The sequence below is a fragment of the Capsicum annuum genome, chromosome 8 (genome assembly GCF_002878395.1).
Source record: "Capsicum annuum cultivar UCD-10X-F1 chromosome 8, UCD10Xv1.1, whole genome shotgun sequence".
NCBI lineage: Eukaryota > Viridiplantae > Streptophyta > Magnoliopsida > Solanales > Solanaceae > Capsicum > Capsicum annuum.
In genome coordinates this window covers 16468489-16488676 of record NC_061118.1, presented here as the reverse complement: position 1 = coordinate 16488676, position 20188 = coordinate 16468489, and positions in this window count along the sequence as shown.

The window sequence follows — 20188 nt, the reverse complement described above, 5'->3', positions numbered from 1 at the left end:
CTCCCAGCCTTCTGCCGCACCTCAAGGTATTGTCTAGGGGCTATCCTATGTCCAAACTATGTTGGAGGTGCGTTGTAACTACTTTCATAGGTCAAAACAGTGAGCATCCTTCCCCATCTGTGCTGGAAGTGCTCTAGAGGTACGCCCAAGGTGTGTGACACCTTCCAAACGCATGTCAAGCCTTCCCAACGTCCAATTCAAGTTCCAAATGCATTCTAACACTTATAAACTCCAATTGATTTAGGTTTGAATCCTTAGTTTCATTCCTTGATTCATAAATTTAACTCTTTGATTCTTAAAACTATCAACAACTAGTAATCCACCTACTAAGTTGGATGAATAGTTCTTGAGTTCGAATTCATTCATCATCCCATTTCTTTCAAGCTTTTCTCTTTTAATATCATTGTTAATTCTTGATCCAAGTCCTTACATCTTTATTTGAGTTGATCAAGGAATAATCTTATCCGATCAAGAGAAGAACTTGACACCTCGATTACCACACGAAGTATAAACCATCTTTCAACATTTGTGATCCAAGTGTGAGGTAAACAAAGGTGTAAAGAGTTTGCGAGGTTAATTTCTATAATGCTAACATGTTTTTTTTTGTTTTTGTGAATATATTTCTTCATATTTACAATGGATATGGAAGGCAAAACTTTGTAAACCATGGATAACCACTCAACAAATGCTATCTTAGCAGCCATTCAAACTCTCAATCATAAAATTGATTCTATGGATGCTTAAATAAATTCACTTGATCTTATGGTGGATTCTCTTGAAGGGAGTGTATCCCTCATCGGTGGAAAAGTGGATATCATGGAAGGTTGATAATACACATCCCTATCCACACCTCAACACTTCTATGCCTCAACTAGTGGGCATGCTCTAAATCCTTCGGTTCATATTTCCTCAAAAAACTGTCACCAAATGATCAATTACCAATACAAGTACATGATTCCATTTCTCAAGCCACTACATATCCACAAAACCAAAATCCTGTTCGACCAATCCAACCTCAATTCAACCAAACACAACATGATGAATCTCAAACCCAAATACCTCAGCCTCACTTAAACAAATTCCTTATTCCAAGAACCCCTCAATCAAAACCAACCCATCCAAATAAATGAAGAAAAAAGAAAGAACAACAAGCAAAGTTTGGAGCATTCGATAAATTTGACATATTGGTAAAGGATATGAGAGGTAGACCAATGGATCAATGATATTATCGACATGGGGGAGAAAGATTTGGTCCCGTACCTAATGGTAGAGGAAACTTGGAAACTGACCTCAAGGTTATGATAAATGGAACCAACAAGGTAATAGGGATGAGATGTGGGTATCAATTCAATCAAGGTTAGTCTTCCAACTTCCAAACGCAAAAGTGATCCCAAAGCTTATCTCTCATAGAAGTCCTCTTATGAAAGGATCTTCCAAGTTAATGATATCACCAAAGAGAAGAAGATTTGTTCTGCCATAGCTATTTTGAAGGGTATGACAATACATAGTGGGATTATGTTAAGAGATTTGGAAATGTGTTGAATGATGGACAACCCCATCTATGGGATGTGTTGAAGGTATTCATGAGACAAAGGTATGTTCTAGAGAGGTATATACATGAGCTACATACCAAGTTGTACAACTTGAGGCAAGGTAGTAAAAGTGTTATGGCATATTATGATGAATTCTAACAATTGATCTTGAAGCTCGACCATTAAGAGAACATGAACCATTACATCATACTCTTCAAGGTTGGATTAAACAATGATATCTCCTTATGCATGGATATCCACAAGTTTGATACCATAGAATAAATCTACCAATACTTGGAGTAAGAGTAAAGAGGTAGAGAAATCATCATTGGGGTGGAACAATAACAAGGACTACAAGTCCAATGACAAGAAGCCCATAGAGAAGACCACTCCAAAGAACCCGCCAAGGAATGAGGGTAACAAATATCCTAGTCTCAATCCTAAAGGTTTTTAATGTCAAGGGTGGGGACATAAGGCAAGTGAATGTCCCAACCAAAGAAATGTGATTCTTATGGAAGGGAAATTGTATTACCTTAGAGAAGAGGTGAGATTGGAAGATGAGAATGATAAAAAATTCCAAGATAGAGAAGGGTCCCACAAAGATGAGCAAGTAGAGGAGTATAATGAAGATGCTTGGCCTCAACATGGAGAGTATGAGGTTTCAAATTTTGTTATGAGGTGTGCAATGATTAGTAAGGCGATAGATAACCCTAGTCAAAGGGACAATCTATTCCATACTAAATGTCTTGTAAAGAAAAGTTAGGAATATAATACAAGCTTCAATGGTTAAATAATTGTGGTGAGTTAAAGGTGACTAAGCAAGTGGTGATTCGGTTCAAAGTTGGGAATTATTATGATAAGGTGCATTGTGATATGATACCTATGAATGTTTTTCATATATTACTTGGGAGACCATGGCAATATGATCATTCAAGAAAGTATTATGGGAGGACCAATCGGTACTCTTTTGAGTTGAATGGTTAAAAATTCACTCTCCATCCACTCTTGCCATCTCAAGTTAATAAAGGTCACTAAAAATTGATATAATTAAAAGAGAAAGGTAAGAAACAAGGTAAGAAGGAGGACCAAATTATGGAGTGAGATGAAGAAAAGGAGAAGATGAGGTTGAAAGGTAAGTCCCTTGGTTATGTTAGCTAGGAACAAAGATTTTTTCAAATAGCATGATAAAAAAAACACCCATGCTCCTCCTAGCCTATAATTTTCATGTTAACCACTTAACTTCTCATATCCCCTATATTATTTCCCTTGTTTTACAGGATTATGGAGATGTGTTTCGAAAAAGAGCTTCCCAAGAATTACCCCTACTTTGGGGAATTGAGCATCAAATTGATTTTGTGTTGGGTTCTCCATTACCCAACAAACTAGACTACCAAAGTAAGCCAAAGGACACAAAAGATCTCCTAAGGAAAGTTGAGGAACTCCTTAACAAGGGATACATCAAAGAGGGAATGAGTCCATATGAAGTTTTGGTGTTGCTAGTGCCAAAGAAATATGGAACATGGCATATGTGCATTGATTTTTAAGCCATTAATAAAATAATGGTAAAAGTATCACCACCCAATTCCCAATTTAAATGATATGCTTGATGAGTTGAATGGTTCTTGTGTGTTTTATAAGATAGATCTTAGGAGTGGGTACTTCCAAATCTAGATGAAACTGGGTGATGAGTGGAAGACTGCATTTAAGATCAAGTTTAGTCTATATGAATGGTTAGTCATGCCTTTTTTCCTCAATAATCAATGCTTCTAGTACCTTTATACGATTGATGAACCATGTGATAAAATCGTTCCTATGGAATTTTTTTATGGTATACTTTGATGATGTTCTAGTTTATAACAAATCCCTTGAATAACATGTCTTACATTTGCATGTTGTGCTTGAAGTGGTTAGAAAAGAGAAGTGGTATGCTAATCTTGAAAATATTCTTTTGGTGTGAATGAATTTGTTTTCTTGGGATTTATTATGAGCTCAACAGGAGTCGAGGTTGAGGAATCTAAGATAGACACCATCAAGAATTGGCCAGCTCCAAAATCCATTGGTGAAGTAAGAAGCTTCCATGGGTTGGCTAGCTTTTATAGGCAATTTAAAGGATTTACTACCATCGTCATTCCCTTGACCAAGGTGATCCATAAGGATAAACCTTTTAAATGGGGTGATTATAAAGCCAATGCATTTGAATCTTTGAAGGCTATGCTTAGCTTCGCCCCCTTATTGCAATTACCCAATTTTGATAAGATGTTTGAGATTGAATTTGATGCAAGTAATGTAGGAATAAGTGCCATCTTAATGCAAGATCATAAACCTATTGCTTATTTTAGTGAAAAGCTCAAGGCCGCAACTCCAAATTATTCCACCTATGATCTAGAGTTATATGCCTTGATTAGAGCCTTGAGTAATTGGCAACATTATTTGTTGCCCAAGGAGTTTGTGATTCAAAATGATCATGAGTCCTTGAAACATCTCCGGGCCCAAGGTAAACTCAATAAAATACATGCCAAGCAGATTGCTTTCCTAGAGACTTTTCTTTATGTAAGTCAATACAAAAAGGGAAAGAAAAATATGGTGACTGATGCATTGTCTAGGAAGCATGTGTTTATCTCTACATTGTCTTCTAAATTGATAGGATTTGAGAGTCTAAAGACAATGTACCTTTAGGACCCTAAATTTTCTCAAATCTATCAAGATTGTGAGATATAGGGTAGGGAAAGGTGGGTGAAGAATAGTGCTTCTATGCCTTACTCCAAGTTTGATGGTTTCTGGTTCAAAGAAAGAAGGTAGTGTGTGACCAATAGCTCATAGAGAGTATATTTTGTAAGAGAGGCATATGATGAGGGTATGATATGTCACTTTGGAATTGACAAGACCCTTGGAATCCTAGAGGAACAATTCTATTATTCCAAAATATGTCAAGATATTACTAGAATTTATAGCCAATGCATGGATTTTAGAAGTATAAAATCCCTCCTTATCCCTCAAGGATTATATACCCCACTACCCATTCTTCAACGCCCATAGCTTGACATCTCTATGGATTTTGTTTTGATATTCCCTAGGATAAGGAGAGGTAGAGATTGTATTTTTATTGTGGTTGATAGGCTCTCAAAAATGGCCTATTTTACTTCATGTTATAAAATTGATGATGCTTCTAATTTGGCTTCTTTGTTTGTTGAGCATGTTGTCAAAATACATGGAATTCCTCGGACCATTATTAGTGATAGGAACTCTAAGTTCCTTTGTTACTTTTGAAGGTCGTTGTGGGGTAGGCTTATCACCAAAGTGCTTTTCTCAACATCTTTCCACCCACAAACAGATGGACAAATGAAGGTGGTAAATAGAACCTTGGGTTCTATGTTTCACACCTTAGTTAAAGAAAAAATGGCCTCTTGAGAGGACCACCTACCTCTAGTCAAATTAGCTTATGATTGTGTTATCCATTTGGCTATTGATATGACTCCCTTTGAATGTGTTTATGGTTTTAACCCCTTTATATCTTACTCCTTTCCTAGTAATGTTGTAATAAGCTTAGATAGAGACAAAAGGGCAGAAACTATGAATAAGTTGCTTGAGAAGATGATAATTCACCTTGAGAAGATGAATCAAGAGGTAGCCAATAGAGTAAACAGGGAGAGAAAGCATCTTATGATTAAACCAGGTGATTGGGTATTGGTGCACCTTTTTAAGGATATATTTCCAACCCAAATAAAATACAAATTAATGCCCGAGGTGATGGGTGATGGTTCATTTTAAGTGCTTGAAAGGATAAACGATAATACCTATAAAATTAACCTTCCTTCAAAATATCAAGTACACAATACCTTTAATATGTGTGATCTTTCACTCTTTGATATCATAGAAGATGAACACCCTTTGAATTTGAGGTCAAATTCTCCTTAAGATAGAGAGGATGACCCAATTCGGATTAGCTCCAAGTCATTCACTAAAAGTCACGCCCGGGAGCTTCAAAGGATCCAAGGATTGTTCATGAAGAGGTAGGTACTAGAAGAAGCCTCCTTACCAATAATAGGGTGTTATTTGTTAATGATATCACTCACATTGGTCTAAGAATCGTTGGAAGAGGAAAGTGAAGGCAAATCGAGGCTAGAAAGCCCCTTGGAAAGGACTTGCACCCAACGCACTTTGGATCCGCTTTTGATTCTCTCTAGCATTTCAAGAGTGGATCAAAACAACCCCTAGTGAGCACTTTCTTGTAATTGGGTCACTTTTGGGCCCAAAAATTTTAATAATTTTCCTAAACTATAAATACTTTTGAGGCTAGCTCATTCTCTTAGTTTTGCTTGATTATTGATGAATTGATGAATGCTTCTCCATTGAATGAGATTATTGGACAACTTTGGTTGAACTTTGGTTTATAAATAATGGTTTAGAGGACTTTCATCTCCCTCTCGATCACCGTAGGAATTAGGTGTTCGATTAGATTATAATTGAGGGTATTGGAGTTTGACATACTCTTTTGTTCTTGGTTATTTCTTTTCTTGTGTCTAATTATCTATTTTATTAATTATCTTTACCTTTTTGTATCATCTTTAGTTTTTATAATTTGATTCCCTATCAGTGGTTCTATTACAACTAGAGGGGTATACAGAAATTAACTAGTCATAGTTTCTCAGAATGTCACTTCAGTTGACCTTGTGAAGTTAGAGATGATAGATTTTGATGTCATTTTCGACATGGATTAGATCCACTAGTTCTATGCCTCAGTTGATGGTAGAAACAAAATAGTATAGTTCCAGTTTCTTAATGAGCCTGTTATCTAATAGAGGGTTAGTACTTCAGTGCCTATAGGTTGATTTGTCTCCTATCTTAAGGCAAGAAAAATAATTTCCAAAGAATATATATACCATCTCATTTAAGTTAAGGACTCAAATTCTAAAACTCTGAGCTTGAGTCAGTTCTAGTAGAGAATGAGTTTCCACAAAGGTTCCCTGAAGATCATCCTAGAGTTCCTTTCTAGAGGGAAATTAACTTCGGAATAGATCTTCTCCCAGATACCCAACCTATCTTAATTCCACCTTATAGAATATCTCCATATGAGCTTAAGGAATTGAAGGAATAGTTGAAAAATCTCTTAGATAAGGGTTCCATCAGGCTAGTATTTCTCTGTGGGGTGCTCCAGTTGTCTTTGTGCGTAGGAAAGATAGTTCCCTCAGAATATGCATTGACTATCGACAGTTGAAAAAAGTCACAATCAAAAATAAGAATTTGTTCCCCAGAATAGATGACTTATTCAACCAATTTTATGGTGTAAGCTATTTCTCTACGATAGACCTCAAATCCAGTTATCATCAGCTTAGAGTCAGGAAATATGATACAAAAGACAGCTTTTAGAACTTGGTATAGACACTTTGAATATCAAGTTATGTCTTTTGGACTAATGAATACTCCTGCAGCTTTTATGGACTTGATGAATAGGGTGTTTAATCAGTACTTAGACATGTTCATCATAGTATTCATAGATGACTTCCTTGTCTATTCATGTAGTGAAGGTGATCACACAGATCATTTGATTATTGTATTACAGACCCTTAAGGATCACAAGTTATTCACTATGTTTAGCAGATGCAAATTCTGTCAGTAGCTATCCTTGGTTACATTATTTCCGATGATGGCATCTAAGTTGATCCTCAAAAGAATAAAGCAGTGAGAAACTACCTAGATCCATCTCTCCATCAGATATTAGGAGCTTCTTAGGTTTAGCTAGTTACTACAGATGGTTTGTTAAAGGGTTTTCTTCTATTATTTCTCCCATGTCTCGACTAACCTAGAAGATATTCAAATTTTAGTGGTCAAATTCCTACAAGAATGTTTTTCAAGATTTGAATACTCAACTCACTTTCTCCCCAGTATTGACTCTATAAAAGGTTTCATATGGGTTTGTAGTTTATTGTGATGCTTCTAAAGTTGGTCTTGGTTATGTATTGATGCAACGAGGTTAGGTAATAGCCTATTCCTCTATATAGCTTAAACCCTATGAAAAGAATTACCCGACTCATGATCTTGAGTTGACACCAATTGTCTTTGCCTTACAAATTTGCAGGAATTATCTTTATAGGGTTCATGTTGACATGTTTACGGATCATATGAGCTTATAGTTTGTCTTTACTCAAAAAGATCTAAATTTTTGTCAGCAAAGGTGGCTTAAATTGTTTAAAAACTATGATATAAGTGTGTTGTGTCACCCACGTAAGTCTAATGTAGTGGTTGATGCCATAGTAGATTGTCTTTGGGAAGTATTGAACAAGTTGAGAAGGCTAAGAAGGATTTGGTCTGTGAGGTTCAACAGCTTGCTAGATTAGTTGTTCAATTGGTTAATTTGGTTGAATGTAGTATATGGGTTCAGAATGGCTGGAATCTTTATTGGTGGCCAAAGTGAAAAAAAAGCAAGAAAATTTTATTTTGGTCAAGTTGAAGGAGGCAGTTTGGGAACAGAAAGTTGAAGTTTTCTCCCAAAGGGGAGTGGTGTGCTCCGTTGTCAGGGTAGGTTATGTGTTCTGAGTTTGGATGGTTTGAGATAGCAAATATTAGTAGAGGAGCATGGTGCGCAATATTTTATTCACCCAGGAGCCACTAAGATGTGTCATACTTTGCAAAAAATCTATTGATGGAATTGTATGAAGAAAGATATTGCGGCATTTGTGGCTAAGTGTTCGAATTATCAGTTGGTTAAGGTTTAACACCTTAGCCACCAAAGTCCTAGCGGTACGCTTCGAGAGTTCAGCATCTCCACTTGGAAGTGGGAGGTGGTAAACATGGATTTTGTGATAGGGTTACCTCATTGCATCGCCAGCATGATTGGATTTGGGACATTATAGATAGAATGACCAAGTCGTCCCATTTATTACCATTCATACTTTGTATTCAGTTGGGGATTATACTAGACTCTATCTCAGGGATTTGGTAAAGAAGCATGGGGTTCTGTTGACCAATATTTCAAATAGAGGTACCCAGTTTAACTTTCACTTTCTGAAGCCTCTTCAGAAGGGTCTTGGTACCTAAGTCTATCTTAGTACAGTTTTTCATCCTCAGATTGATGGTCAAGCATAGAGAACCATTAAGACCTTAAAGGATATGTTGAGGGCTTTTGTTATAGACTTTAAGGGTAGTTGGGATGACCACTTGCCTTTAATTTATTGTGCCTACAACAATAGTTATATGTCTTCATTTGAGTCTCTCAATTAAAGAAGGTGTAGATCTCCTATTGGTTGGTTTGAAATAGATGAGGTTGCTTTGATAGGGCCAGATTTAGTGTATGAGGTGATGGAGAAAGTTCAATTAATCTAAGAAAGGCTGAAGATAGCCCAAAGTCATTATAAATCTTATGCATATGTGAGGATAAGGGATTATGAATTTGATGTTGGTGAATTGGTTTATTTGAAAATTTCACCCATGAAAGGGGTGAAGAGATTTGGTAAGAAAGGAAAGCTCAGTCCCCACTGTGTTGACCCATATAGGATTTTGAGCCATTTTTGGAAGCTAGCTTATGAGTAAGAGTTACCTGTAGAATTGACCTTAGTGCATCCGGTGTTTCATGTCTCCTTGCTAAAGAAATGTATTGACAACCCAACTTCGTTCGTACCATTAGAGAGTGCAAATATGCAAGATAGCCTTTCCTACAAATAAGTCCCAGTTGAGATCCTTGATCATCATATTTGTAGGTGAAGGAATAAAGAAACTCCCTTGGTTAAGGTTCTATGGAGAAATCAGTCCATTGAAGGAGCTACTTGGGAAGCAGAAGCCGATATGCGAGCCAAGTATCCCCTTCTTTTCTCTACGGTTTTAGATTTATCTTGAGGTAATGGTTGTCCTTAATTTGATTCTCTCATTTTCTATCTCAGCTCTCCAACCATCCTCATGCCATAACATGCATTCATGAATTCAGTTCAATATATGTGTCACGTTTTAACTTTAGATACTTATCATGATTCAACTTATAAGTATTTAGTACATGATCTCAGTTTTCTTAGTATCTCAGCTTAGATAGTTTCATTCAGAGATGAATGATCCCAAGGGAGAGATATTGTAATACTCCACAAGATTCTTGATGAGTTTCTAGCTATTCGTTCAATGTTTAGAAGTCCCAAAGCCATTTAATTTACAATAACCACAAGTGACATTGGCCATTTTAAGACCCCAAGATTTCAAATATTTTATTTTTGGCCTTTCTGAGACTGAAACATTAACTTATGAGTTGAAATATATTTAGGGATGTTAAAAGGGTCATTCGGGAGAGTTTCAGAATTTTCAAAAAAGGTTCGGGGTGTTTTTGGACCACGAAGATAGAATGCCTCTGTGATTTCACCATGCCACAGAGACTGGCTCTCCGCAGTAAAAAGCATGTCACAGAGGCTAGTCTCTGCGATACATAGCGATTTGTGGAGGTTAGTCACTGTGATACACAGCGATTTGTGGAGGTTAGTCTCCACGATAGCCTCTGTGACACGGAGGTTGTGTAATCCTGCAATTTTAATTAAAAGGCTGAGGGGCATTCTAGTCTTTGCCCCTCTCCCTAAACACCTAATTGATGATTTAAAACCCAAGAGGGCATTATTTTCCCCACTCTTCATCAGTTAACGATACTCAATCTCGTCCTATTCTCACAGAAAATTACAAGCTTCTTCCAAGAATTCACACATTCAAGGTCTAAATTCCAAGTTTTCTTTAGGAATTCAAGCAACTTAAGTATGTGGGGTATTCATCAATGTGTCCCTTCCACCCATTGAATCCCAAAATCTCTTATTTCTTTAAAGTATAAGCTTTTTTTCCTGTTTTTAAAATATTTCAATGTCAAGCATGAATTTACTCAATTCTCTCTTAAAAGTTTTGAATACAACCATGACAATGTGTTTCCTATGTGAACTATGTCCTATATGCTTTATAATTTCAGTCGCCTATATCATGTTCAGTTGAAACTATGCCCAATTATCAATTTATGAATTTAACCATGTGAGCATGTTGTCCTTACAAGTTGAGCATCTTCCCATACCTATAATTATGATTTTCATCAGTTACTGATATACTTTATGTTTTGGGTCTCTAAATCATGAATTTCCTGGTAGTTTTTTAAATGATGTTATTGTATTAAAAGTATTATTTAGTGCAAGATGGTTATGAACACCCGATACCTAGATAGCCATCCAAATTTCAAATTTTCAAGTTATCAGACATTCAGACCATGTTTGTATCATTATATTAAGATTATCATATTCATGTTAAGCACTTATTAGTACCAAATCATGTTAAATGAATAATAATACCAATGTTATTCAGTTGGGAGTAGCACTTTAAACTGAGTGAACGCAGGGATGGCAGTGCCCCCATTAGTTAGGCACAAGTTATCAATAGAATTCCCTAAGTTTTAGACCTTTGGCGCCTCTGTAGATTATGAGGGGTCCCCTTTTAGTAAAAGCATAACACCCTCATCCTTCTGGACATTATCTTTATGGATCCATATCGTCAACCATATGTTGGTACCCCTGGCAAGGTACCAACAAACTTCAAACTAATTAGCTCAGATTGAGGCATGTTGATTGTAGTTAGCTCCTATAATATCAGTTCAGTATTTAGACCATATCAGTTCAGGATTGCATGACCAAGTGTTCAGTTTATCAGTAATTCAGTTATTCAAATTTATAGATTATTCTAACACCTATTTTACTTGGTCTTGCATTCATTTCACATGTTCATGCATTTAAGTTGTCACGACCTGAGGCTACCCCCTAGTCATAAAACGATGCTTAAAGCCACATGTGACCCCAAGCTAACCCATGATCTGGTAGTTGTTGTGAGCACTAATAAGATAATATTAAAGTATCATATGCGGAAACTGAATTGATAAAAATACTATTAAGGTGGAATACTAAAACATCCCCCAACATGTCTAAACTAAAGCCAAAACTGAAAGCAAATCTGTCTGAAAGCCTCTAAAACATGAGGAGTTGATGGGGAAAACCCTCAATAACTCTGACTGCCTGAGATAAGTAAAATACTGTTAATACCTAAAGATAACTTGTCCTTGATGGATGAGGGCTCACCATAACCTCTATTGTCGGGCACTGAGCTGGCTAAGGGCGATCGGGGAACTGAGTGTCTGAACCTATATTATGAAATCAATATAGAGCAAAAGAGAGTATACGATCAGTACTTTGAATATACTAGTACATTAGATAGGGACTAGCAGAAATGCATATAGATATTGAACGTGAATGCATGAACATATAAAATGAATGCAAGACCAAGTAAAACATATACTGAAATAATCTATAAAACTGACTGACTGAATAGATGCTAAATTGAATGATTTATCATGTAAAACTTTAATGATATAACCTGAGTACTAAACTGAAATTATGGGAGATATCATGCAACCTACATGCCCCAATCTAAGGTAATTGAATTCCATCCTGTAACCCCAATTAAAAGTTTGTTAGTACCTTGCCATGGGTATCGACACTGGCTGTGTGGATCCACTAAACTAGTGTCTCAAAGGACTAGGGTTTCACCCTCTACTAGAAGGTGACCCTGAGAAAGTGTCAACCCTCAACTGGCAGGAAAACCTCTCAAAATCTATGTTGGCTACGTAGTTTTGGAACTCCAGGACTGCTACTAAAAGTCACACCCTCGACTGAAAGGTGAGCCCCCATCCCTAGGTTCACTCGGTGCTAAATTCTACTCCCAACTGAACTGACATTGATATTGATTAAAGTCAATTAGACATCAAAACTGATAATGCTAAAAATACTCATGACCAACTGAGTATGATAATAAAACCATTATCTGACTGACCTGTTGCTTGAAAATGGAAACAAGTATAAATAGATAGGTATCAAGTGTTTCATAACCCTCCAGTACTAGATAATACTTTAAGTACAATGACATCATTTAACAACACTATAAGGAAATTCATGATTTAGAGACCCTAAATATAGAATATATCCCTAACTGATGAAATCCATGATTTTGAGTATGGGAATATGTTAAACTTATGAGGACAACATACTCACATGATTTAATTCATGAATTTGTAAATTTACATGGTGTTAACTGATCATGATAGGGGTGATTGAAATTTTAAGCATGTAATAATATAATTCACATGGGTAAACATATTGGCATTGCTTGAATTCAAAACTACTAGGAGAAATATTGAGTAAATTCATACTTAACATTGAAATTACATAAAAAGAGGAAAAATGATTTATACATAAAATACTAAGGGTTTTTGGGACTCAATGGGTGGAGTAAACCCATTGATGAATACCCCACATACCTGAGTTGCTTTAATTCTTGAAGAAAAGCCTGAAATTGAGACCTTGAATGATTGAATTCTTGGGAAGAATCTTGAAATTTGAGTTCTTGGGAATGGGGAATGGTTGCATTTTGTTAAATGATGGGGAATAGGGCAAATAATTCCCCTTTTGGTTTTTCATGCATCAATTGGATGATTTGGGAATGGGGAAAAGACCAAAATGCCCCCTTGGATGTTTAAAAATAAAGCAAGAAAAAATAACCTCCATGGCACAGAGTTTATCGCGGAGACTAGTCTCCGTGATACTGCATGTGTCGCAGAGGCTAACCTTGTAAGATGAAGTGTATTGCGGAGGTAAACCTCTGTGACACACCGTGCATTATGGAGATCCAAAAATATCCCGAACCCCTTCTAAAAATTTTGAAACTCTCCTAGATGACCCTTTTAACATCCCTAATATATTTAAACTCATTAATCAGCAATTCAAACTTAGGAAGGCCACAAATAAAACATTTGAAATATTGGGGTCTTAAAATGGCTAAGTCTCTTGTACTTAGTGTGCCTTTGGACCCTTTAAACATGCTACTAATAACTAGAAACATGTCTAAGATCTTGTGGGGTATTATATAAGGTCAGTTTTATATGTATCTCAGTTGTCCCTATTTCACATAACAGTACATTCAAAGTATTGATCGTGTACTTTATTTTGCGCTATGTTGTCTTATAACATAGGTTCGGATGCTAAGTTCCCTGATCGGCCTTAGTCAGCCCAGTGCCACTCAGCAGCAGTTGTGGTGAGTCCTCATCCTTTGAGGACAAGTTAGTTGTAGTTATTTTCAGTACTTTCTTTATTTCAGTCAGTTGGAGTTAGTTGGGGGTTTGTCCCATCAACTCATTATGTTCTAGAGGTTTTCAGATAGTCAGACTTGTTTTTAGTTTTTATCAGTAGTTCAGACATGTTGGGTATTGTATCACCATTACATCTTAACAGCATTTCCGCCAGTTTAGCTTCCGCATAAGGTGATTTATTATTATCTTATTCAGTGCATATAGCAGATACCAGATCATAGGTTAGCTTGGATTCATTTGTGTCCTTAAGCACCATGTTATAACTAAAGGGGAGTATTGGGTCATGATAGTAGAATACTCACTTGGAATCCCACTAGTATCAAAATCACGGCATCAGGCTCAACAATATGTAATTAGTACAATAGTAATACTAAAATCCCAAAAATTATGATTTGAGACATTAAATCAAACAGTAAAACTTATACGAAAGAATACTTAGCATCAAAATATGGTTAACATGCCTATATTCTAGGGTGATAGGATCCTATAGCCATAACAAGTATTTCATTTTAAGGGTCGGTTCAACCTTCTATCCCCAAACTACTAAATTAGGCTAGGCCATGATATTCTGGTCATAATCATAGCATATAGTTCCTACCTAATATGTAATTTAAACATACACCATCTCGTAGAGAAGAGTAGACTGAAGCCTACCCCGATGCCAAACTGCAACCCTTGAATCATCCATAAATATCTTGTCCTTACTCCACGATCTAAAAATGTCATCATGCTATAAAAATAATAATCTACACATTATTTGGAGTAAAATGAGACCTATATTGATACACAAAAGGCCGGGCAAGAATTCAGGTCGAGAATGAGCCTGCAGGGACTGCAAATGGAATCCAAAATTGAGTTAGCCACAAGGTCACTCAAACGACAAGGAACATGTGCTCAAGATATGAGCATGAACGGGACATAAATCGAGGACCAAATCAGACCCTAAAGTTTAAGAATTTAAAGACCTAATTTATAAGAATTTACAATGAAATGGGATAAAATTTGCGTGGAAAATAATAAGAAATGACCAGGGAGTGTTGGGCTAACTTAACTTAGCTTCAATGGATGATTTCCATGTTTCCCATCCACCAAGATCTCTAAAATGGGATATTCGGGTGAAGAAGGGGGATTTAACAACCTAGATGCCACTAAAGCGGTCACTAGGTCGCGTAAGCGACTACCACTTAAGCAGCACAAGTCCGCTAAAGTGATCGAGCAAGAAACTATATGCATCACTAAAGTGGCATCCTTTCCATTAAAGGGATGTGTGTTAGAGAAGACATTGATCGCTTAAGCGATCCTCGGCTAAATATCCAGGGCCGCTAAAGCAACCCAATGTCATTAAAATGACTACTGCTTAAACGGTCATTTTGCCGCTTAAGTGGTTGCACATCAACTTGAGGCATCAGATTTTCTATACAAAATTGGACGCCAATAGAGTCCTCGGGATTCGTTCAAAACCATGTGCACATAAATAAACTATGCTACCATACCAAATTTGACATTTAAGACTCAATGAAACCATTGAAACTTTTAGTTGAGATTGTTTTGACTAAATATGGGGCCCACAACTATAGTTTCATTTTTCATATATTCCACCCAATAGCCCAAAATGAGTTCAAAAGCCTTGGGACCTGAACTAAGGGTCTTCCTAGCCTAAATCAACATTCTAGAGCAGATTGTGCTTTTAGAATTATCATCCGAGGTCATTTACTTGGAGTTTTGGTCTGAAGCTAATTCCTTAACAACAATAGCACCAATATAGGAAAATGGGCCTAAAACCCAAATGAACTGTCCAATAATCAAACCGACAGTTGTGGTAAGTCAAAAAAGACCTTTGGCCACTATGGGAAAGCTCAAAATGCTAGAAATGTGAAAAATTTGAGAAAATGACCTGGAGATCCATTACATTATCCACTACTAAAAGGCTTTCGTCCGAGAAAGTCAATAGATAGAAAGAGGCTGAATATAATTTCCTAAGAGTCAAGAATAGAATTTCCTAAGAGTCAATCAAAGGATGGAATTTCCTAAGAGTGAAGAATAGAATTTTCTAGGAGTCAAAACTAGAATTTCATAAGATTCTATACAAAGGAGTCAAGAATAGAATTTCCTAAGAGTCAATACAAAGGAGTCAAGAATAGAATTTCCTAAGAACGCCATGTAGACTCTCGAAGATAAGGCACAGACGTCTCCGTACTGATCTACAAGACTCTACTACACACTTAGCTCTTGTACTAACACATCGATAAACCTGGCTCTAATCCCAAGTTTATCATGACCCAATTTCTTAGGTCATGATGGCACCTACTATAACCCACCAGTAGGTAAGCCAACCTCTAGTCTAGAACCGTCATAATGGATTATCAGAAAAATGAGAGAAAATTGTAGAATAAATATAATAAAAGGGCTAATATATATATATATATATATATATATATATTGAGTAACCCGAAAACCTGGTGAAGTTAGTATAAGAGCTTCTAACACAACAAGAGTATAAAGTGAAATACAGAGTAAATATAAATACAAGTCATCTATGAATACAACGTAGAGATCTATCTAATCAATAAGAAGGGTAGTAGTAACACTCTGAACACCAGGAGCTTACCCCAAATCTCTGATCCATAATTGCTTAGCATGTTGTACACAATAACAGTAAGAACTCATAATATGCTCTACAGGCTTTAGTATTATAGTATGAGTACCAAACACGTGCTACTAGTAAGCATCGATCAACAAAGCTCCAAATATAATGCAAGCTTAAATAACATGTAAAAAAGGAATATATCTAACACGACCTGATTTACGAGTCATTATGGCACTTACTTTACCCCTTCACTATGTAAGTAGAACCATAACCTGAAGCTAAATGTAATGGATTATCTTGGTGGAAAATGCCCCAAAAGGGCGAAATAGATAATGCAACTTATAAATAATCAAAGCTATAGAAATAGACAAGAGGAAGCCAACAATACAGATAACCATCCCACGACCTGGTAGAGCCAGTATAAGAGCTACCATAAATACAACTCAAGTTCTAAAACAATCAATACAATCCTATCTCGAAACTAAAGACTAGAATAGATATATAGAAGAAAATAGGTAACTCTTACTCCAAGAGCTCACCCCATCTTCGAAACCCATAACAACATGATCCTCGAATCAACAACGGCAACTAGTACTCAAATCAACACTAAAAAGGTAAACAAATATAGTATGAGTATGATATAAATATACCTATGAAAGATAAAAACTATCCTAAAGAAGCAAGATAAATCCGAAATCAATAGAACAAGAAGCAAAACATCAAATAAATGCAATAAATAAAAATAGTAACTTGACATAAGAATCCCCAAAGAAATAAGAACCTAAGGGTGTATCAAACCCTGAGACCCCTAAGTTTCATAGAAACAAAGACCAAGCTCATACCTGAACCCATAAAGGAAATTAATTCACCTCAAGAAACCCCATTTCTAAGCAAAAGTTTAATACAAGTGATTTTACACTTGCCCTAGTTACACTCTGATAAGGGAACAAACCTGAAATTGGACAATAACAACACAACTAAAGAGAAAAAGATGAGATGAAGAAGAACAAACAAACACACATTTGGATTTAGTACAAAAAGAAGAAAAAATGCATAAACTTAAAGGATAGCTAGTGAGACATAACAATTGCAATACCTAAGGAACTAAGGTGTAGATTAAACACCAAAACCCACTTAATCTTGAAATTGGAACACCACACTCTTAGGTTGACAGAAAAGGGACTCAAGCCACCTCAAGCACCAACCTTTCTAAGACAAATTATCAACTCAAGTGAATCCACACTCAAGCTAACCCTAATTTTAATTGTGGCTTTTCCAAGCCCTACACTAAAGGAGATACACTCTCAAAGAGAGAAGAAATCTTAAATATTTATCAAAAGCTAATGAAAAATAGAAGCCTAATTTTCTATTTATAGTTATTACATTCAAAGACCAAAATACCCTCAATGAAGGGTGCTCCTATGGAGTGTAAAAGAGAGGCATCAAAAGACCATAATGCCCTTAATAATGCTTAAGTTGAGGTGCCTCTTGAGTGTAATGTCTTGAAGTGTAAACGTCCTTCTTACCCTTAATGAAAGTCAAGAACTAGGTGCCCTTGGAGTGTAGATTTTAGGGTGTTCAACGTCCTTCTTCAAACGTTACTTGTACACTCCAAGTCTTAGGTCAACACACTCTCTCACTCATCCATATTTGTTGTCATTCCCGTATCATCCTCTCCTTCTTGAAAAGGATTCAGCCTTGAATCCATACCTTGCAAAATCAAGAGAAGACAAATAAGAACACATCCTCATTGCCTGAGGGTTAAAGTTAGCAAAATACATAACATTGATATGCCAAGGTGGTTCATACTTGCCATATAACCAAGAGTCCTTCGTGTTACACATTAGGAAACCATTGACAAATACACCAAGGACTTGGTTATGACAAACATAAAGAAGGAATGCACCTAACCGATAGTATAGACATGGGTCTAGACAACACTCCCTTTTTCCATAGTCTTCATCCAAACTACAAGATATACTCTATACAATAGCATATATACCATTAAAAGCAAATAGAGAGTGGAGAAAGGTATCATTCAAGTTAACTTCAACTAAGGTGTAATCATGTATGTACTCACTACTAGTTTCAACATCATCACCATGAGTACTCTCAATAATAAGGTCACACATAATATAAGAAGTAATCTCCAAACAATGGACACCTTCCCTTTCTATAGAAGTAACCTCAAGTAGACACATACCACCACTAAAATCAAAGGAATTATTACTTAAGTCTTTACAAGAAGCAAGCAATTCATCCTCATAGTCATCAAACATTTGTGGGGTATCATACAAAGGATCGCAACCGCAATCAATTTTCAAGGAACAATCACTTATTGGGTTTCTTAAGGATTCAAGCAAATCAACATTATCATCACCCAATTAATTATCCCTTTCCAAGACCTCATATTCCTTTCTTTTAAGAGTATTCTTATCTTCTAAGAAGAGATTTCCATCTTTAGGAGGAATGTTGTCAAACCATAGTAGGTTAGTACATAGGTTATAGCCTTCAAGACAAGTTATACCTTCAAAATCATTCTTACCACTAGGTTCATTAGGAGTGACTATATCATCTTCAAACAAGATATTATACCTAAAAAGAGTAGGATCTACCCTTGGGGAAGATTTAGAACACACAAGTTCACTCTCTAAAGGACAACCATCAAGTCCCAAAGAAGTTTGAAACATATAATCATCCCTAAGAGTAAGACAACCCGTAGGGTCTCCTTTACTAAAAGGCAAGCTCATGGGTTCACTCCTATTTATTTGATAAACATTTTCAACATCATCACTCACTTGAGACACATTAAATGCTTCACACATATCCTCAAGTGGTGGACAAATTCCGCACATAAGTTGATCAACACAATTTTCACAAGATGGTGTACTTTCTTTCAACACAATAGCTTTAACACTAGGTGGACATAAATTGCTCTTACAGGAAGAGTAAATTTAGTCATCAATAGCATCAAATAGTGTATACACACTCACAATGTGTACATCATCAACAAGAGGCACAAAATCAATAGATTTACTATCATTCGATGCAATGGCTTCAACACTAAGTGGACATAAATTGCTCTTACAAAAGAAGTCAATTTGGTCATCAATAGGATCAACTAGTGTATCCACACTCACAATGTGTACATCATTAAAAAGAGGCAAAGAATTAATAGACTCGCATATAGGTAATCTACTACTCACACTCAATGGCTAGTAGCCACACAATCATCATTCATATGCATAAAAGTGTAAGAGTTAACTATTTTACCTTGAAGTTCTTGAGCACATTCTTCTTTACCTTGGTTCGGATCATGGCAGCCCACTTTATCCTTTGAGAAGCTCTCATAACAAGGTGTTTGGACAAAAGGAATTGGATTTTGTGGGAAAATTTTGGGTAGCAATTGGCGTATCTTTTCAATGTGTCATTTGTTATCTTCACAATTGGCAATGAAGCTATCACAATGGTCATTGAAGCGATCAAATGGGGAATTGAAATTATTGGCGGACATGGTACCTAAAAAAGAACACTAACAAAACAAACAAACAATGTTAGTTCAAATAACCTCATAAATTCTCACTCTTGATTTTACCTCACACTTGGATTCACAAGTGTTGAAAATTTGGCTTATACTTTATGAGTGATTGAGGGATGAGTCTACTTTTGCCTGGAATAGATTTTTGCTTAAATGACTCAAGGAAATCTCGTTCGGACTTGAACCAACAAACCACAATGAATTACAAAATAAGAAAAGCACACAAAGAATGATAACACGAAAGAAAGGGATACTAAAACTAATTCTCAACCTAGTAGTTAGTTACTAGTTTGCTAATTAGTGATATAATCAACAAAATTGAAACTAAGAAACAAGAGTAGAAACTAAGAATCCAAAAAATTGAGCTAAAAATATGGGTGTGCAAAGTGATGATGTGG